The sequence below is a fragment of the Kogia breviceps genome, chromosome 7, assembly GCF_026419965.1.
Source record: "Kogia breviceps isolate mKogBre1 chromosome 7, mKogBre1 haplotype 1, whole genome shotgun sequence".
NCBI lineage: Eukaryota > Metazoa > Chordata > Mammalia > Artiodactyla > Physeteridae > Kogia > Kogia breviceps.
This window is the reverse complement of record NC_081316.1, coordinates 109962457-109977878: the sequence shown is the minus strand read 5'-3', so window position 1 is coordinate 109977878 and position 15422 is coordinate 109962457. Positions and strand designations below refer to the sequence as shown.

The window sequence follows — 15422 nt, the reverse complement described above, 5'->3', positions numbered from 1 at the left end:
TCCATCCCTCCCCCAACTCAGAATACCCTGCAGGGCTATCCCAGCTCCAAAGTGCCCTGTGGCTTTGGAGGTTGAGGCTTTGCTGTGACTACGTGACAGCCCAACTTTTTTCTCTTCCCAATCCTGCTTCCTATAACTCCCCCATGGATATTGATCCCAAAAGAGTTCCACAGTAAACTCTCTGTATGCTCATCACCACCTGAGTTGTCTTCCCCAAAAATCTGACCTGCAACACAGGCCCTTCCTGGCCACATCTCCTCTGGTCACTCTCTATCTCATTGCTCTTGTCACTCTCTGAAAAAATACCATTTATTTATTTGCATGTTGATTGTCTGCCTCCCCACTGCTAGAATATATGTTCCATGAGGGCAGGACCTCTTTGTGTGTCTTGCCCACTATTCTATCCCTAGGGCCTAGCACATAGGAGGCACTCACTAAATACTTGTTGAATAAAAGAATATCAGATATTAAGAGCTTCCAGTTTGGTAAATACAATGAGCTGTACAAATGTTAGTTGATGTATCTTTAAGAACTCAGTTTGTGCTTCAGAAAGGATAAATTAAAGAGAGTTGATAAATATGCTGTAGGACTCACCCAGTGAATCACTTATCAACAAATTAATGGATCTTGCCCCAGTTGACATTTCTGTTTGCAAACTAATGGCATACTTATTCAACTGTCTCCATTATGCGCCCTCAATATATCCAAACAGTATGTTTAAACATGAAAAAAAGCAACTTAAAAAAAAATTGGACCCAATCACAGTGCATTTGTAGGCACCAGCAAATATCATTTGTATAAACTAACAGCTCATAACTAAGGAAACAGCCATCAATAAAATGAACAGATTACTAGTTCAAAACCAAAAAGTTTTGTTATAGGCAAGAGCGATTCATGTGTTGATACTTGTAAGGCTCTGGATCATACAGGCTTCAAGTCAGGAGATCTGGGCTCTTGCCTAAGCTCCGCCTCTAACTAATCAAGTGACCTGGGTCAAGTCACTGCATTTTACTTACTGGTCCTGAGTGTTCTTGTGGAATGAGACAGATGCTTTTCTCATCCCTCTTTGAAATTCTATGTGCCTATATTAGCTAACTGATGTATATCAATGATACATTGATGTTAAAGAAGACAACATAGACTATACTATCAACTATATTTAGGATAAGGCTAGGAAATCTCATAACCTATGGGATATTTGTGGTAAAAAGTAGATAACCTATGTTTGGCTGTCTGAGTTCAAGGTCATAATTAAATTGACTTTCCATGAGACTGGGTTAATAATTTCATGAGATTTAAAGGCAAATAAGCTGGAGGCCACTGGATGATAGAATGTGTGTGACTACCTTTGATCTAGAGGATGAGATCTACTTTTCTGGGCTTAGGGAAGCAGTGTTTTTAAGAATGTTTCCTCCAAAAATCTTTTGAGAAAGGCAATGGTCCCCTTGTCTCAAGTGTGTGAACTAAGTGAGGAGGTATAAGACTCCACCTGCTATTGTTTTTCATTTTGAGCCCTGGCTCAGAAAACTGCAACTTCACAGCTCCTCTCTCCCTTCCTCCCCCATCCTTTCACTGTGGTATCCTTCAAGGTTCCATCCTTTACCCTCTTCCCTGCATACTCATCTCAAATGATGATATCATCCACTTACATAGTTTATGTGCAAATGGCTCCCACAACAGTATCTCTAGCCACAACATCTCAATTTATAAAACTCCTAATTGCCTGCTGGATAGTGTCACTAGCTACCTCAATATCCCAAACTCATATCTGAATAGAACTTAACTTTTTCTTTATCATCGTGTTTACTTAAACAATTCTTATTTCTCACTTTCATCCTTGAGCTTGTGGTAGCACTCATTCAAGTTCTTGCTTCCTGAATCTAAATATTCACTAAATCCTTCCCTTTTTCCTTCTCACTAACTTCTGCATATGACTCATTTCCATTGCTTCAACACTAATAGAGGTCTTGAAGAGGACTAGTAGTCAGTAGCACTTATGTTACTATTCTAAAAGTTGAAATAGGCAGTTTCATGAAAAGAAGTATAGACCTAACTCACTTATAAACATAGATAAGACAATATTAAACTATTAGCAAAGAAAATCAAGCAATGAATCAAAAGGACTTTTTGACAAATTGGGTTTATGCCAGGAATTCATATACTGCTTAACATTAGAAATTTGATTAATATAAATTTTACACTACCAGACTAAAAGAGAAAAATAATATGCTAGTACCCATAGACCCACAGGAAAAATATTAAAACTTGATAAAATTCAACACTCACTTGTAATTTAAGGAGGAAAATCTTAGCAAACTAAGAAGAGAACTTTTTACATCTACCCCCAAACTTCCCTCAAACATAATTTTTAACAATCAAATGTTAAAAGTTTCATAGGAAAGATGCTGAAATTCCCACTATTGACACTTATAAATTTATAATAGAGGTTCTAAGAAGGACAGTAAGAAAAGCCAAGGAAATAGCAGGTATAAGAATTGAAAAGGAAAACAAAACTGTTCATACTTAGAGTTAATATGATTTCCTATATGGAACAATAAAACAAATGAATCTACAGAAAAAAATAGTAGATTTAATAAAAACATTCAATAAGATTGTTGGATATAGTATAAATATACAAAAATTAATTGCATTCCCTTATAAATTAAACAAAAAATAATAAAAAATGTAATTTTACAAGTACCATTTACAAGACCCAATATAAAGTACCAAATAATCTCACAGAAAATGTACAAAATCTTTAAGGATAAAATGATAAAATATTATTGAAAAAATATTGAAAAGACCTAAACAAATAGAAAGATGTACCAAGTTCATGGATAAGACTACTCAATAACTTAAACATGTCTATTATTCCCAAATTAATCTATACATTCAAAAAATTCTAATCAAAGTCCTAACAGAATGTTCATGGAACTTGAGAAGCCAAATTCCACAACTGTATGAAGAGCAAAGGGCCAAGAAAAGCCTAAGACACTCTTGAAAAAGACTTGCCCAGATTTCAATACTAGCATTGTGGGATTGGAAAAGAGATGGACAAATTGAAAAAAATAAAATAAAAACAGGTTTTAGTGTTCAAAAACAGATTTGTGTATATGAAGAAACTTCATATATAATAGAGAAAACAATGCCAATCAGCGGGGAGAGAATAGGCTATTCAATAAATGGTGCTAGAAGAACTATGAACTGTATGAAAAAAAAAAATTTCTACCCCGTTCCACACACATTAAAAGCCATTTAAAATGAAAACAAAAATATAAACCAATTAAACATTTTGGAAGAGTTGTAGAATATATTTGTGACTTTGTAATGGGAAAGAATTCCTTAAATACTCAAAGTACAAAATCCATGAAGGAAAAGATTGATTAATCTGATTATATTACAATTAAAATATTCTGTGCTTTGAAAGACATAATTGGAGGGATTTGGGGTTATGGCAGTATGAAGAAGTAGTTCTTCAAAAATAAGTATAACACTGGACAAAATTCTCAAAATCAATCACTTCAAGGCAGATAATGAATTGGAAAGCACTTATTCTTGAAATCTGCTAGATCTTTGGGTGTGAACAGCAGGGATGTGTGGTCTTCTCACTTGGAGCTGCTCCTATTTCTTACCAACGCAGCTTAGTTGGTAAGAATTTTAGTTTTTCCCAGGCTGGGCTAGCTGCAAAACCAGCAGCTTTGCTGCCAGAGGGAGGCAGCTGAATTCTGAGGGAAAAAATGGGGAAAACCCACAGCAGCTTGTTTGTCCAAGATTGCAACCTTAGTTGTGGTGAGGGATAGACCAGTCACAAACTTAATGGAGAGATCCGGAAATCAGACAGCCATAGAAGAGCTGAAATTAACTTCCCACACATACATGAGTGACTGCAAAACTATGACATGTTAGCAAGGGAGACCCAAGAGAGTCTGGAGATAAATGCCAAGGGAAACCTGAGAACTGGTCACAAGTGTAAATCATTTCTCAGTTCACACACATATCAAACAGCACAGGGTAAAAGCCTTTCCTAATCAAGCATAATCCCTGGCCACCTATGGGCTGGCCACTAAGCTATGCAGACATAGGGGGGACCTCTAGGAAGTCCGAATAAAATTAAGAATAAAAAATTTTAGCAGATACCTTAATGACTATACATCTTAGGGGAAACAGTTTCTCCACATCCCCACCAACACTTGACATTGTTAATCTTCTTGATTATAGACATTCTAGTGGGTATTAGTGTGATGTCACTGTGCTTTGAATTTACATTTCTTTATTGACTAATAATGCTGGGCATCCTTTCATGTTTCTATTAGTCATTTACATGTCTTCCTTAGTGCAGTGTCTATTCAAATCATTTGCCCATTTAAAAAATACATACACTGCTGGCGAGGATGAAAAACACTCTGAACATTTTGTAAAATAGTTTGTCAGTTTCTTAAAAAGTTAAACATAGAATTAACATACAAGTCAGCAATTCCACTCTGAATATCTACCCAAAAGACATCAAAATATATATTGACCCAAAAATTTGTACACACATTTTCATAACATTATTCATAATGAAAGCTGGGAACAATACAAATGATGGGTAGATGAACAAAATGTGGTATATCCATACAATGGAATATTATCCAGCAATAAAAAAAAAAAACTACTGTTACATGCAACATCATGAGTGAACTTCTAAAACAGTATACTAGATGAAAAAATCCAGACACAAGAAAACCATATATCATATACTTCCATTTATATGACATCTTTAGAAAAAGGCAAACTAGTGACTCAATGCAAATCAGCAGTTGCCTGGAGCTGGGACTGGGAGGCAAGACTGACTGAAAATGGGCAAAAGGTAACTCTTGGGGGTGATGAAAATGCCTTAAAATTGGATTGTAGCAATAGTTGTCTAATCGTAAATTTACTAAAACACATCAATCTGTACATTTATGATGAGCCAATTTTGTGGTATACAAATTATACTTCAATAAAGCTTGTTATTTTTAGGCCATCATTGAAAAAGTAAGAAGTCCAGTTACAGAATTGGAGAAGATATTTGAAATTTATATAATCACAGAAGGATTAGAACTAAGAATATGGGCTTCCCTGGTGGCGCAGTGGTTGAGAATCCGCCTGCTGATGCGGGGGACACGGGTTCGTGCCCCGGTCCGGGAAGATCCCACATGCCGCGGAGCGGCTGGGCCCGTGAGCCATGGCCGCTGAGCCTGCGCGTCCGGAGCCTGTGCTCCGCAACGGGAAAGGCCACAACAGTGAGAGGCCCGCCTAGCACACACACAAAAAAAAAAGAATATGTGTTTGTGAGTAAGTATATATGTGAGTATATATAGACCCACAGACATAGAAAACAAACTTATGGTTACCAAAGGGGAAAGGGAAGGTGAGAGGGATAAATTAGGAGTTTGGGATTAACATATAAACACTACTATATATAAAATAGATAAACAACAAGGACCTACTGTATAGTATAGGGAACTCTACTCAATATTCTGTAATGACCTATAAGGGAAAAGAATCTGAAAAACAATATATATATATATATATATATATAGAGAGAGAGAGAGAGAGAGAGAGAGAGAGAGAGAGAAATAGATATCGATATATGACTGAATCACTGTGCCTTACACCTGAAACTAATACAACATTGTAAATCAACTACACTTCAATAAAAAAATTAAAATTAAAAAAAGAAAGTTGAAGATTAAGAAAAGAACATATATGTTTGTGAGTGAGTATATATGTGTGGGTATATAAGTATATGTATGCATATTTCATGATATATGTACATATATATGAATTCTTACAAATCAACTAGAAATAGAAAACACAATTTTGAAACAGAGGACGTGGAAAAATTATCAACAGGTAGTTCACAAAGAAAACCTGAATAAGCAATAATAAACATCTAAAAGACAATCAATGTCATTGTAATCAAGAAAATATAAACTTAAAACTGCAATGAAGTACCAAGCGGTGCCAGAAAAAAATTTTTAATTTTGATCACTCCAAATGTTGGCAAGAATACGGAGTAACAAGAATTCTTAAACACTGCCGGAAAGACTATAAATAAGTACAGTCAGTATGCAGAGCAATTTGGAATGTCTCATGATGCTGAAGATGTACGCTCTTCATGACCCAGCTGCTCCATGTCTACACACAGACACACCATGAAATTTTCACACATATTCCATAAGAAAACATAAATAAGAACATTCATAATAATAGCTGTTTTTGGTGTCAGAGACCTGGATTAAATCTTACCTAAACCATTCATTCTCTGAGTAGCCTCAATCAAAAGGTCTTTAAATCTCTCTTAGCTTTAATTTTTTATTATTAAAATGCAGGCAACCATACCTGCCCACCAGAAATATTGTGCAGATTAAAAGAAAAAAAAAAGGTTTATGAAGAATGTAGCACATTTGACACTTACTAAAACTTGAAGAACAGTAGTTCCCATTTCTCCGTGTACTAAATGGATGTTTATATCCTAAATTGACTGGAAGGAATTCCTTGATTTTAAGAGAGGCAGGATCCTACAGTGAAGGCAAGTGTGCTGTTTCAAAATGTTTAAACTCCATTTCCTCTCTTTAGTGCCTTCTGAAAAGTACACCATGTCACACATCCCAAAGGAAAAGAGTGTCATGGAAAGAGGAGGCAGGGACACCGAAACAGTTACAAGGTTAGGAAACCATTGATTACAGCCTTTCCACCACCTGGATCTCAGTATGAGTTAAATATAATTATGCTTGGCTTAAAGTAGTGTTTGTGTCATATTCAAATGGGTCCAGGTAGCTTCAAAGGGTAAATGTGCTTATATATGTTCAGTGGGATACGCTGATGCCTGGTCCTTAAAAACTTGTAAGACCATCTCAGTTTATGTTGCTGGAAAAGACCACTTATGTTATGAGGGTCAGAGTAAATATCTTGGCCCTTTCTTTTTTAATTTTACAAGGAAGCACATGGCAAATGAGGTTAAAATGTGGTTAATTTATGAGTATGATGGAACGTCCCCCATTACAATGGATGTCAGCCTGGAAACCTGGTTGGTCTGGGTAAGCCCTAATTTAAAAAGAATTGTCTAAATGGACTTTCTAGACTCACGTCAGACCTGGGATCTACACAGAGCCAGCAGGAACTTTGAGTGGAGTAGAAAACCTGGATGGGAAGGAGAGAATCTCAGCTCTAATCCTGGCTTGGTTGCTAGCTTGTGCTACCTGTGAAGCTGCCCCTTCACAGCTTTCGAGGTCTACACAGACTCAATGATCTGCATGCTCAAGATCTAGGATTCTGAGGCTCATCACTTCTTTCTCAAGCCCTGGTTATAGAAGTGATCTTCTTCTAGGTCTATTAACACACCTTGAGAACAGAGAGACCTATACTGGACATAGAAGAAAGGACTGGGCAAAAATGAAGTATGGGAGACAGGGAATGCAAAGAGGAATTAGAAGATGCATACAAATTAGAAATGCATAAAAATAGAAATGCATTTTAAAATGGCATTGAATTAGAGTGGATACATTAAATCAAAATAATGCCTTCACAAGTTCATGGAGAAATGAATGGACCTAGAGATTGTCATACTGAGTGAAGGAAGTCAGACAAAGACAAATATCATATATCGCTTATATGTGGAATTGAAAAAAAATGGTGCAAATGAACCTATTTACAAAACAGAAATGGAGTCAGATGTATTAAACAAACTTATGGTTACCAAGGGGGAAAGGGTGGGGGGAGGGAGAAATTGGGAGAGTGGGACTGACATATACACACTACTATATTTAAAACAGATAACTAATAAGAACCTGCTGTATAGCACAGGGAACTCCACTCAGTACTCTGTAATGGCCTATATGGGAAAAGAATCTTAAAAAAAAAAAAAAAAAAAGAGTGGATATATGTATATGTATAACTGATTCACTTTGCTGTACAGCAGAAACTAACACAACATTGTAAATCAACAATACTCCAATAAAAATTAATTTTAAAAAATGTTCATGGAGTTGTAAGGTTGGATACCTACTCTATAGTCAACTCTTGGACTAACTAGCTGTGTGACTTTGAATCAGTCAGTTCCCTTCTTAGTCTCCATTTTCCCTCCTATAAACCAAGGTGTTTGGGCCAGATAGTTTCCGAGCAAAATAATTTGATGAATCAAAGTAAGGGTGAATAGTACGTAATGTATGTGTAAACCTTGAGGGATCTGAGAGGAACAAAGCCATGGTTACAAGTGGGCAGGGGTTCCATCCTACAGCCTCCCTGCTCTCCAGAAACCATGCCCTCCCTATCAGACTTCCCAGACTGCGCTGGCATCGCCAAAAGGCTGCTGGGAATTTCTCTGCACAGCCCTGTTCCTAAATGAACTCCCAGGAGATTGGGGGATGGAGGAAGGTGCCAGTTTAAAACAGGTCTGATATGATCCAGGACCTGATAGGGTTTCAGCTGCCTGCTTCTCTGGCAATTTACAGAGAAATTAAAGAGATTCTTGTGGAGGTTAAATGGCTCAAGTCCTAGGGAGGGGACGCTGTTGCTCAGAAAGAAACACAAAGACGAGATTCATCTTGCTCAAGAATTATAAATAGAACAGTCAGATTAGATTCAGCAGAGGAATGGGGGCACCACGAAGGAGCCAAGTTCTCTCCGAATAAAGAGGCAAGGCTCCAAAGACTCGCAAAGCAGGCTTTCAAAAGGGAAAAAAAGAAAAGATGGGAAGGAAGAAAACTTCAAAAAAAAAGGGGGGGGGGCCTTTTCTTTTAACCTGCAACTTCTTTCAGGCAAGAAGACAAAATCATCAGTTCCTGAAAGAGAGATTGAAAGTCAATTATCACCCCATAAGGAGTCGTCCACTGTAAAAGGAATGAAAATAGTTTACGGCTCTATGGAAAATGCAAGCTGCTTCCAAACTTTAGGTTAAAAACTTGGCAAAGGGTGCTTGGCCTCCCTGTGTATCTGTCTCAGAGATGTTTATCCAGCGGATGGAGATACTGAGATGGGTCTGGTCTTCAGGTTTGTTTTTTGTTCTGCGTAAGGTTTCCATCAGATACAGTCTGCAAACTGGTGCAAGCCAGGAGGCTGCTGGAGGGAGGCCCTGATTTAACTGCAGCAGGCCCTGCCTACACCAGGACTCTGCTTTGTAAGAATAGAGCAGTAGTGCAGAGACCAAACAGGAAGCAGCGCTGGGAGCTGGTGGAGTGCATACTTGCTCCCAACTCAAAAGACCTTCTTTCCAGGTCTGCTTCTAGCATTCAATGCCATATGGTCTTAGACAAGTCACACGACCTCTCGGAGCTACAGATTCCCCATCTGCTCATCAGTGAGGCTGGCTTCCACCTACATCTCGAAGTTGTTTGAAGGAAGTAATGTAAAATACAAGTTCTGTAGAAATGCCATCAGTAGTCTACATGAAAACAGATCCCTTCAAGGGGACCCTAAGTGCTTCCTACAAAACCACAGGTAATATGGGCTGCTCAATCACATTATAAATTTCCTGTTCTCCACCGGATGTAACCTAAATACTTTCAGTCTCTCCTCTTCTAAAAGGAAGTACGTAGAGGCAATGAAGCACAGAGAAGAGCATGGGTTTTGCGTTAAGACAAACTAGAGTTTGAATCCCTCTTGTCTCACTCATTAGGTACATAACACTGGAAAATTTTTCTTAAACTATCTGTATCTCAGTTTACTTCACTGGAAAAGGGGAATAATGCTGGCCTCCCAGGTTTGCTGTGAGGATTCATAAAAAGCAAGAATGTGTGCAAACCACATAGCCTGTGCTCAAGAAAGTATGGTATGGTTTTTAATCATTGCCTAGTATCATAGTCACCGATTTTATTGTCTTTGGATTAAATCAGGCAAGTACTCCTTGATTTACTCATATACCTCCAACTGCAATTTAAGTCTTATTTTGTTAAAAATATGTGTTTTATTCTTATTATAAAAATAATACATAAATATACTTCCACTTCCAGGAGGATGGAGTAGGCATGCATTTCCCTATTCCTCCACTAAGTACAAATGAAAAGTGTGGGATATTATATATAAAACAAAGGTATAGACTCTGAAAGGTGGAGAGAAGATGGAAGAGTGTCCAGAGACCTCAGGACCTAAAAAACAATGTAGCGCTGAGTTCCTAAGTTTTTTTTTTTTGCTTCATATACCCCAGACTTGGAGCTGAAGAAGCCAGAGACTCAGAAATGGCAACAGGCACAGTTTTTACTACCTGATACCTTCACTAGTGAATTCTACCAACCATTTAAAGTATACCAATTCTTCTCAAGCTTTTCCAAAAAATTTAAATGGAGGGAACATTTCCTAACCCATTCTATGAGGGCAATGTTAGCATTGCCCTGATAACAGAGCCAGATGAAGACACTACAAAATTATAAACTAATATCCCTTTTGAACATTAATGCAAAATCTTCAAAAAAATACTAGCAAACTGAATTCAGCAGCATACTAAAAGTATTATATACTATGGCCAAGTTGAATTTATTTCTGGACTACGAGGACAGTTCAACATACAAAAATCTATCAATGTAAAGCACCACATTAATGGAATGAAGGAAAAGAAATATGTGATCATCTCAATTGATGCAGAAAAAGCATCTGACAAAATTCAATACCCTTTCATGATAAAAACACTAACAATTAAGGAATAGAAGGAAACTACCTCAACATACTAAAAGCTACATATGAAAAACCCAACATGAGTATCATACTCAATGATGAAAGACTGAAAGATCAGGAATAAGACAAGCATGCCCACTTTACCACTTCTATTCAACATAGTACTGGAAGTTCCAGCCAGAGCAATTAGGCAAGAAAAAGAAATTAAAGACATCCAAATTGGAAAGAAAAAAAGTAAATTTATCTCCATTCACAGATGCTATTTTATACATATAAAATCCTAAACATTACACACCAAAATAAAACTGTTAGAATTAATAAATTAATTTAGCAACAGTAGGATACAAAATCAACATGCAAAAATCACTTGCATTTCTGTACACAAACAATGAACAATCTGAAAAGGAGGTTAAGACAACAATTACATTTACTATAGCATCAAAAAGAACAAAATATTTAGGAATTACCTAAGGATGTAAAAGACTTATACAATGAAAACTATAAAGCATTGCCTAAAGAAATTAACGAAGAGATAAATAAATGGAAAGGTGTTCCATGTTCATGGGTAGGAAGACAATATTTTTAAGATGTCAATATTACCCAAAGCAATCTACAAATTCAATGCAATCTCTCTCAAAATCCAACAATGTTTTTTGCAGAAATACAAAAACCCATCCTAAAATTCACATGAAATCTTAAGGGACTACAAATAGTCAACAACCTTGAAAAAGGAAAACAAAATTGGAAGACTCACATTTCCTGATTTCAAAACTTACTACATACAAATTTGACAACTTAGATGAAATGAATCAATTCATTGAGAAACAGAAATGACCACAACTCATCTAATGTGAAATAGATAATTTGAATATCCCTATAATATTAAGGAAGTTGAATTTATAACCAAGAACTGCCCCCCTCAAATAAGTCTCTGGGCCCACATAGTTTCACTAAAGAATTCTACCAAACAGTTAAAGAAGAATTAACATCAATTCTACACAATCTCTTCCAGAAAATGTAAGAGGAGAGGACACTTCACAATTTATTTTGTGAAGCTAATATTACCCTGATCCCAAACTCAGCCAAAGACAGTACAAAAAACCAAAACTACAGTCCAATATTCATCAAGATATGAACACAAAAATTCTTAACAAAAAGTTATTAAATATAATTCAGAAATTATAAAAAGAATTAAACACCATGGCTAAATGGAATTTGTTCCAGATATGCAAGGCTGGTTCAATTTCCAAATTATCAATCCATGTTTTTCATCATATTAATGGGGAAAAGCAGTAAAATCACATGATAATATCAATCAATGCAAAAAAAGCATTTGATAAAATTCAATATTCATTTATAATTTTTTTAAACTCTCGGAAAAAAATAGGGTTAGGGGAACGTTAGAAACTTGATAAAGACCAGCTACAACAAACCTATAACTAACATTACATTTAATAGTGAAAGACAATGCTTTTCTTCAAAGATCAGGAATAAAGTAAGGATATCTGCTCTCCAGTCTTAATCAATATAGTGCTGGAAGTTCTAAATAATACAATAGGCAAGAAAAGGAAATAAAAGACATACAAATTGGAAAGGAAAAAGTAAAATTGTACGTATTTGTAGGTAGCATGCTTGTCTGTACAGGAAATTTCAAGAGAACTACTGAAGGAACTCCTAGAATAAGTGAGTTCAGCAACATTGCAGAATACAAAATAAACATAAATTTATACACATATATACATATATAAATTTATTTTTATATTTCTATACACTAGCAATGAACTCTTGGGCACCAAAATTACAGTACCATTGCAATCACTCAAAAAAATTAAATACTTGTGTGTAAGTTTAACAAAACATGTTCAGAACTTGTATGCTAACAATGGTGGAAGACATCAAATAAAATCTAAATAAATGAAGTAATATATTGTATTCATGGATTGGAAGACTTAACATAGTAAAAGATATCATTTCTTCCCAAATTTATACATAGGTTCAGTGCAGTTCCTATGAAAACTATAGAAAGCTTTTTAAAATAGATATAGACAAGATTATTCTAAAATTTATGTGGAAAGGCAAACTAAATAAGCTAAAACCATTGTGAAAAATGGGACTGAAGTAAAAGGAACACAGTCTATCTGATTTCAAAACTTTTTATATAGCCACAGTAATCAAAACTGTGTGGTACTGGCAGAGGAATAGACACATAGATCAATGGAATAGATAAAGAAGCCAGAAATAGACTTACACGAGCATGCCCAGCTGATTTTTGACAAAGGTGCAAAAGCAATTCAGTGGTGGAAAGACTGGCTTTTCAATAAACAGTGCTGAAACAATTAGACATCTATAGGCAAGAAAATGAAGGAGAAGGAGGAGAGGAGAAGAGGAGAGGTAAAGAAGGAGGAGACCCTTGACCTAAGTCCCACTCCTTAAACAAAAATGAAGTCAAAATGGATCAAACATAAAAAATAAAACTATAATTTTTTTAAAAGATAGGAGAAAATCTTTGGGACCCAGGGCTAGGAAAATAGATCCCAAACTTGACACCAAAAGCACAATCGGTGAAAGGCAAAACTGATAAATTCATAAATATTTACTGAAGCTTTATTAATAATAGTGTAAAACTGGAAACAACCCAGATATCCTTCAACAGTAAATGGTTAAACAACGTGTGGTACATCCATACTATGGAATACTACTCAACAATTTAAAAAAGAATGAATTACTGATACACACAAAAAAGTGAATCTCCAGAGCATTACCTATTGTAGGATTCTATGTATATAAATTCTGAATATGACAAAATTACAGAAAGAGAGAACAGATCAGTGGTTACCAGACGTTAAGGAGGGGTGGAAGTGGGAGAATAGTGAGTGTGGATAAAAAAGGGCAGCATGAGAGATTCTTGGGGTGATGGGACCTTGGCTGTATCAATGCTAGTATCCTGGTCCTAATATTGCACTATAGCTTTGTGAGATGTTACCTTTGGGGGAAAATGGACCAAGGGTACATGGAGTCACTCTGTATTATTTCTTGCAACTGCATGTGAATCTACAATTATCTCAAAATTAAAAGTTTAATTTTTTCAAAGTAATAGTAATTTTAGAAAATCTGGACTACACACAAACAGAGAAAAATAATAAAAATTATGTATATCGTTCCCACTAAGAGATAAGCACTATTTAATCCTTAAGCGTATCTAACCAAAGTTTCAAAAATCTTTCTAAGCATGAATAATTTGAAAGAAAGATAACTCTTATTCCGTGGAAGGATCCTATGCCCCACCTCCTCAGCATGAAAGTTATTTTATTTCAGAAACTCCTTCTTCTCCTACAACGGCCTGTGTTAGTCAGGGTTCTCCAGAGAAACAGAACTAGTAGGTAGATAGATACAGGTGACCCTTGAATAACACGGTTGCAAAACCAAGGATACAGAGGGCCAGCTGCAAAGTCATAGGCAGATTTTCCATGCCCCCAATCTCTATGTTGTTCAAGGGTCAACTGTATATATAAAATAAGGCAATTCAAAAGGCAGCAGTTTCCAAACCCAAGAATAGCCAGTGTTTTGGTCTGAGCTCAAGTCCAAAGGCAGGAAAAGACCAATGCCCCAGCTCCAGGCAGCTGGGCAGGAGTTCCCTCTTACTTGTGGGAGGGTCAGCCCTTTTGTTCTATTCAGGCCTTCAACTGTTTGGATGAGGCCCACCCACATTAGGAAGAGCAATTTGATTTACTTAGTCTAGTGATTCAAATGTTAATCTCATCCAGAAACACCCTCACAGACACACCCAGGATAACATGTGACTTGGCCCAGTCAAGTTGACACACAAAATGGTCTGATGCTACTCTCTGTCCCACCAGTGAACTACCAACCGTGCTTTCCCAACTCTAGCTAATTTCCTGAGAGGTTTCTCATCTAAGTACAGAAGTACAGACAAGACCCAATTCTGCTTTGTTTATAAGAACCAGTGAGATCATAGCAGTGATGCTGTAGACCTTGGCTGTGGTATTTTTCAGCCAAATATCTGACACCTGGAATGCATCTCAAGAGAGTTACTAAGTGGTGGTACCAGGAAGGGTAAAATACCCCACAGGGAATGAGCTATTAGTTTTGTGACGTATGCGTTGAGTGATGTGGAGTAGCAGGGAAGTCATGGTGGGGGTGTGCACATGTACGCACACACACACACACACACACACAACACCCAAAGGGACCTTGTGGGCTGTTATGATGGTTGTTTACTCACTGTTTGGCAGTGAACAAGTCGGTCTGGGTGGTGCAGACCAATACTGAGACATTTTAGACAGGTCTATTCTGCAGGAAAGTACTGCCCTTCCTGCTACCACTCTGTGCCTCAACTTCTCCAACTATAAAATGGGCATCTTTGCCTTGTCTTTGGTTCATGGAGGTATTAAGAAGTACAGTGATGTCTCTACAGCCCTTCAACTCCTTACAAAAAAACCTGCATTGGGCTTCCCTGGTGGCACAGTGGTTGAGAATCCGCCTGCCGATGCAGGGTGCATGGGTTCGAGCCCTGGTCGGGGAAGATCCCACATGCCACGAAGCAACTAAGCCCGTGCGCCACAACTCCTGAAACCCGTGCACCTGGAGCCCGTGCTCCTCAACAAGAGAGGCCACCGCAATGAGGAGCCGCGCACCGCAACAAAGAGTAGACCCCGCTCGCCGCAACTAGCGAAAGCCCAAGCTCAGCAACGAAGGCCCAACACAGCCAAAAATAAAAATAAATTTATTTTAAAAAAAACACAACACAAAAACCTGCCTAAATAAATCAA

The 15422-nt window shown here is 37.0% G+C and overlaps 1 long non-coding RNA gene across 1 annotated transcript in view; it reads left to right on the top strand.

Annotated features, from left to right (window-relative positions):
* Positions 1-7199, top strand: part of LOC136794526 (uncharacterized) — a 278261-nt gene extending 271062 nt beyond the window's left edge. The window contains exon 4 of the long non-coding RNA XR_010841472.1: positions 7108-7199. This is a non-coding gene — a long non-coding RNA (uncharacterized lncRNA). The remainder of the gene's footprint in view (positions 1-7107) is intronic.
* Positions 7200-15422: the final 8223 nt, after the last annotated feature.